Here is a 6,418-nt window from a genome sequence, read left to right as displayed (position 1 = left end):
AAGTCCATGCACAAATATTAAATTAAAGTTGAATTAAGCATAGATAAAAATTGTAATCAATGAAACACAAGTCAATGATCTATAGAGTGAATTAAACTTATATCAATAATGAATTAAACAAGTAATCTAACAATAACAAATAATAAATTACAAAATGAATTAAATTTGCATTAAAAGTGTTTACACAATATTAAAGTTGAATTAGAAGAGAAAAATAATAATAAATGAAAAACGTAACTAACGAAAGACAAGATAATAATCTATAGATTGAACTAAACTTGTATTGTTCATGAATAAATTATAAACTTAACCAAAATCAATTATAAACTTAACCAAATCCTCTTAAAATTGGGATATAAATTCCAAACGACATTTCACTTATTTGTAGGAACAACCTATCCAAATTAATCACAAATTTATAAAATTGAATCGTTATAATGACAATCGATGATTAACTCTTGTTTCTATAATTTTAAAATTTTGAAATTCCTATTTGAGAACATCATATTGTACAATTTTCTGTTCTTTCTATTTCTTTTCTTGTCGTGTTATTGAATAAAAATAGTGAAATATGAGAAAAAGTAATTTAAAATAATTATTTAAATGAAAATTTTAAAAAATAAAAAAAGAGAGGAGGAAGAGAGATTGACATAGAAAGAAAAAAAAAAGAGGAGGAAGAGAAAAAACGAATAAAAATTAACAGTACAATTTTTTAATTCTTAAAAATTGTTATATTTAGTTAAAAAAATTATGTTAACATAAATAGTAAATATTTTTTTAATATGGTACATTTATGTGATTTACCCTCAAAATATTATGTATAAGAATATATCAATATACAATTACCACAACACTAACCCCATCCCCACCCCCAAATAAACTTGTGCTCATGTAAACCCTCATTTTTCAGAAATCATATTTGTGAAAACTGTAAATCAAACTCAATTTGTTCACTCACGGATCATTTGGGGAAGAAAATTACAAAAGACAGCTAACTCCTTATCTATCAATGTTTTCTTCTTATTTTTCATCATTTAATTTGGTGTTCTGTGTAATTTTTTTTAATGGAGTATACATATTGTATTATCGTGATTGAAATGTGAAGGAGTGATGAGGGTTTCTCAATTTACATTTCAAAACTCATTCAGAATTAAGTTTTCATTTTGGAAGATGGAGGGCTTATTCTTTAGGGCATTTAGGTTTGTTTTGCATCTTTTTAGCAGTTAACACACTTTTCACTTCTTGGTGATAGGATTTTCATCCTTTCGTATCCAAGATTACATGCATGGATCTAGAGGTTTTTTCAAGCTTTAGGGAAGTGTCATGATTTCATTACCTTGTTGGATGGTCTAATAATCAGGTAAATATGTCCACCCTTTCCATAATATGATTGAAAAAACTAGAGTAGAGGAGGAGAGGGGATGAAGAAGGTGTTTAAAGTAGAAGTGTGGAGTTTTAAATATTTTCTAACTCTAATTAATATTTCTTTTACAGTGGATGAGATAGCTAATGCTTTGATACATGTTACTAACTATTAAAATATTAGCAGAACATTTCTATCATTGTTGTATGCCTAGATCTTTTTGATATTCTTATGTCTTCACCACATGCATCGCTATATATGAGAAAGGAATTTGTGTACATAACAAATATGCAGCCACGAAAGTTATTTGTTGCCACAGAGGAAATTCCAGGAAGCTTAGTTTAGTTGTATAAATATATAGACATGAAAGAGGAACTGTCTTCATAAATTTAGGTCGTATCCTTGATTGACTTGAAATTCATTTTCTGGAATGTAGGTTAGTTCAACGAGCAGGGTCTAAAATTCATCCTTTAATGCTGGAATGTTGACTATGTATATATTGTATAGTTCTTCACCTTTCTAGTTTTGTGTTTGTTATCCTGCGATTTCTTAGCAACTGCTGCTCAAGATGGTGTTAAACTTTGGGACTTGTGCAAATTGAAGAACTTTAGAACTTTCACTTCTTACGATGAGAATACACAAACTCAATCAGGTATACATTAACTGCACTCTATTGAAGCAAGACACTAAATTCCTACTATGAATAAAAAATAATTGAATCTCATATTTGTTCTTTTACTTCTGAATAATTTAATTGGAAGGCTGTATACCATTTTTAACACTTATAACTGAATCTATAGTTAAGTTAAATGTCCACTGTTGATGATACTAGAGCTTCATTCTGAGTTGGGAAAACTAAAGTAGGAGTTGAATTGAATAGCTTCTCTAATTACTATCAAAGTTCTAGTTTATTTTTTTCTTCTTTAGAATGGATTGATGTATTTTAATAAAAGAGTCTGAAAAAAACATTGTGTCAATATTGTTTCTTGCTAGTAACACTAGTTTAGGACGTTGGTATTATATTTGTTGTTGAAAATAATTTATCTTCCTTGTGTCACATCATTATTTTTTATTAATATTGTTCTACTAAGCAGTTTCTACGACTATAACTTATGTTTGTTTTTGTAAGATTACTACCTTATTGTTGGATCTAAAACAATAAAATGACTTGTACACGAGATTAGCACTATACAGGTGACCAACTACCCTATTCGACTATATTTGTATGTGTTGGCTTCTATTACCATGTTCTTTGTTCTCATTCCGGCTGCTATTAATGCTTATGGTTGTACATCATATTCGTTCTTACTCTCTTTAATCTACCCTCTCTTTCGAAGTTTCTAATAATGAAAACTTTTTTAGAAAACTATTTTTCTATCTCAGTTGTTTTTTACTTGTATGGTATACATATAAGAGTCCATATACATCACATCTCTATATTCTCTTAATAAGGGTCTACACATCGTATAGCAAAAACTTAAAATGTTTCGTAGGTAGATAATATTCGATTGACAAGTGTAATCATGACTCGAGAGAAATTCTCCTGCAATTTGTTTACACAACTCTATTTAGACTGGAATGTTAGGAACTGAACAGAGCAAAGAAACCTTAACATTGCCGTTTTAGCTTTCTTACAAAATTTCTAATTCTTATGACTAATCTGCCCAATTCATAAACCTCATTTTTGTGTTTTGCTGAATCCAATAGCTAAGCATAAATATAGCAAAAACAATATCTTAGCAAACTACTTTTTTCCAGAATTTCTAGTTTTCAATAAAGTTTGTTAATGAAAGTCAACACATTTGTTGTTGAATATGTATTAAGTTTGGCTCTGTAGTTTAGTCGTGCATCTTAGAAATTATTATGTTTCATGGTTGGACTTAGAGATTTAGTCCAGTATTATGAGAAATTTTTTCATATAGTGCACAATTGGTACAATTTGTAACTCGAGTGTAAGTGCTTGATCAAATAGACCTAAATTTGAGTTTATTTTAACAAAACCATGTTAAATTTAATTTTATGTTTTTTAGTGTTTAAGGACTAGTTTATTATGTTTTTTTTTTCTTCTCAATTTCTATAATGTGTCTAGGTTGTATATAATGTTAAATGTTAACTTCTACTTAAACATTATTTGGTTGACATTCTAATTTAGTATTGAATATACTTTGGCAGCCTTCTTTCAGTTGTTTCAAATTTTGAAGATGCATATAATTAAACTGGATATATTTGAGACTCCAATGCTTGAGCTACTATTAGACATAATTCATCGTTTAACTAATTTTCTAGAAGTTCATCTTTATAGTTTTTTTATTGTTTAAATTGTGTATATTGCAGGTGATGAAGACATGAGTTCAGAAGTCGAGCAATAACTTTTGAAGTCATAAAGCAAGCTGTTAAGTTCGTGATTATTTTTCAATGACTAATAGATTAAAATTTGTATTTTTCATTATGGATGTACATACTTTTGCTAAAAGGTTGTGTAAACAATATAGTGACTTTATCTTAGTCGTCTAGTGTCACCAATAAGATGTTATCCAAATTTTATACATAATTATATGTATTAAACCATGATATTATTGAATATATTATTTTTGGAATCCAGTCGATTTGAATAGATGTATGAAACTCTTGAACTACTTATGGTCAATTAGAAACAAAAATATTACCGTATCTAAAGATTAATCTACTTTCCAGAGATTTAACGACCAGGAAACACTACTTTTAAAGGGTTGTTAGCGACCAGTTTTGTTTCCGTCCTTAATTCCATTTAACGACCGGTACAAGAAGCCCGTCGCAATTAACTTTTACCGAAGATAGCTATTAGGACGGGTGGCGACCAACATTTTCCTGTCCCAATAGACAATTTGGGATCGGATACAGACATTTAGGGACCAAATTTTCCTTCCTTAGGGGCTCTTTTTCTTGTAGTATAAATTTAGAAGGAATCAAATTAGAAAATAGTATGCATTTGAATCTATCTTCATTTCCACTTATAAGCTTGACTTATTGATTTCATATTACATATTGATCTTTGATAAATTTATCTTTCTCCCTTTTAAATATTTATATATAATTTTTCTTTATTTACTGCATGGGACACTTAAAGGGACAAAACGTGTAATAGAATATGAATCTCTTATAACACTCAAAAAGGCAAATTAATCAATCTCATTTCGTGTTGAATGATTTAATTTAATCTTATCCTCTTTCATATTTTATCTTTTACAAAAGAAAAATGAAACTTTGTTTATCCATGTCTTTCTACTCTAGTTTATTAGGTTTGAAATTTACATGCCCATAAATAAGTGATGAATAAATCATATTAATAGCAGTGTTGATCTAAGTTAGAGTAGTCTTTTATATGTACAACCTAATAGGGGCGGACATTTGGTATTTCGGTTCGGTTTTATTTTTTTTTCCAATTTTTTTGATTTTCGATTCTTGTAAATTGTAAATCGAATACCGAATCGAAATATTTCTATTCGGTTCGCTTTTTGTTGTTTCGATTCGATTTCTATTAATTTGATTTGGTTTTTATTTCGATTTTTAATGGATCGCCGGTTGAGGACGAAGTCGCTGCAAGTGGCTGCTGCTGCTGTTGGCGCCTGGCGGGCGGCTGTTGCTGCTGCTGGCGGGCGGCTGCTGCTGCCTGAAAGAGGAAGACGAAGAAGAGGAAGATGAAAGAGGAAGAGGAAGAAGAGGAATAGAGTTTCACATACTTTTTTTCTTTTTTTAAAAGATTATTTAATATTAATAATTATTAATTAATATAATATAAATTATAGTATAATATTTCGGTTTTAATCGAAATACCGAAAATTAAAATAATACGTACCGAAAATCGAACCGAAATACCAAAAAATACAAAAAGTAAATCGAATACCGAACCAAAAACTGAAATACCAAAACCAAAATTCTGAAAAAATTCGATTCGATTCGGTGTTTCGAATTTCCAATGTTTATGCCCACCCCTACAACCTAATCAATTACACCTATTTTTATGCTGTTTTATTTTCAAACGAGATGGCCACGGACAATTAGTGTTGAATCCATCCCATTTTTTTTAGTCAACATTAGCTATTCAATTGGTACAAACAATTGTTAAAAAGGAATAGTAATTGGAGTTGAAAAGAAAAGATTTGGTAGTTGGCAAATTGGTAAGATTTGCAACCATTTTTGACTTTGCTATATTTACCTATGTCATTATTGACATAGGCATGGTTTTATCCTTCTATAAATAGAGCATTCTTGCTCATTTGTAGAACACACCAAGTTAGAGAGAAAAACCATTTTGAGAGCAAAGTGAGGTATTCCATAGACTATATAAGAAAATAGTCTGTGAAGAAAAATAGAGTGTGAGCGATATTTTAGTAAGACGGAAACCAAAAGAGTGTTGTTCCTTTTGAGTGTGTAATAGTAACTTTGAGTGTTGTATTCGTGACTACACAGTGTAAAATTCCTTACTATAGTAATATCAGTTTCTCCTCTTGGCCCGTGGTTTTTTTCCTTATTCAGAAGGGTTTCCACGTAAAATTATTGGTGTCGTTATTTTCCCATTTTATTTCCATTACTTTTACCATATATACTTTTGTGCTTGTCCGCGTTTTCCCAACAAACTGGTATCAGAGCCAAGGTTTTATCTGAGTATGCTCTGTGGTTGCAGCACAGTCTGAACTTCCACATCAGAAAAGATTTACTTTGATTTGCGATAACTATATTTTTTGGGGAAAACAATGGAAGCCAACACAAGTAGAATGGTTACTTTGAATGGTATTAATTATGCCATTTGGAAGGGGAAAATGGAAGATCTGCTTTATGTCAAGAATTTTTATAAACCAGTATTTACCATTGTAAAGCCTGATAATATGACAGATGAAGAGTGTAATCTGTTGCAAGACAGGTTTGTGGATTCATTAGGCAATGGGTCGACGATAATGTGTTGAACCATATCTCTGGAGAAACACATGCTCGAACCCTTTGGGAGCATCTTGAAAGTTTGTATGCTCGAAAGACTGGCAACAACAAAATGTTCTTAATAAAGCAGATGTTGAGTTT

At 30.2% G+C, this 6,418-nt stretch overlaps 1 long non-coding RNA gene across 1 annotated transcript; it reads left to right on the top strand.

Moving 5' to 3' along the window:
• The first annotated feature begins 1,252 nt into the window (after positions 1-1,252).
• LOC114078626 lies at positions 1,253-3,960 on the top strand. Its single transcript, XR_003580291.1, has 3 exons — positions 1,253-1,360; positions 1,800-2,015; positions 3,698-3,960. It is a non-coding gene; the product is annotated as an uncharacterized LOC114078626 (long non-coding RNA).
• The last annotated feature ends 2,458 nt before the right edge of the window (positions 3,961-6,418 follow it).

Source organism: Solanum pennellii, chromosome 9 (assembly GCF_001406875.1).
Source record: "Solanum pennellii chromosome 9, SPENNV200".
Classification (NCBI taxonomy): Eukaryota; Viridiplantae; Streptophyta; class Magnoliopsida; order Solanales; family Solanaceae; genus Solanum; species Solanum pennellii.
The sequence above is the reverse complement of the archived record's forward strand: the minus strand, read 5'-3'. Positions and strand labels throughout refer to the sequence as shown.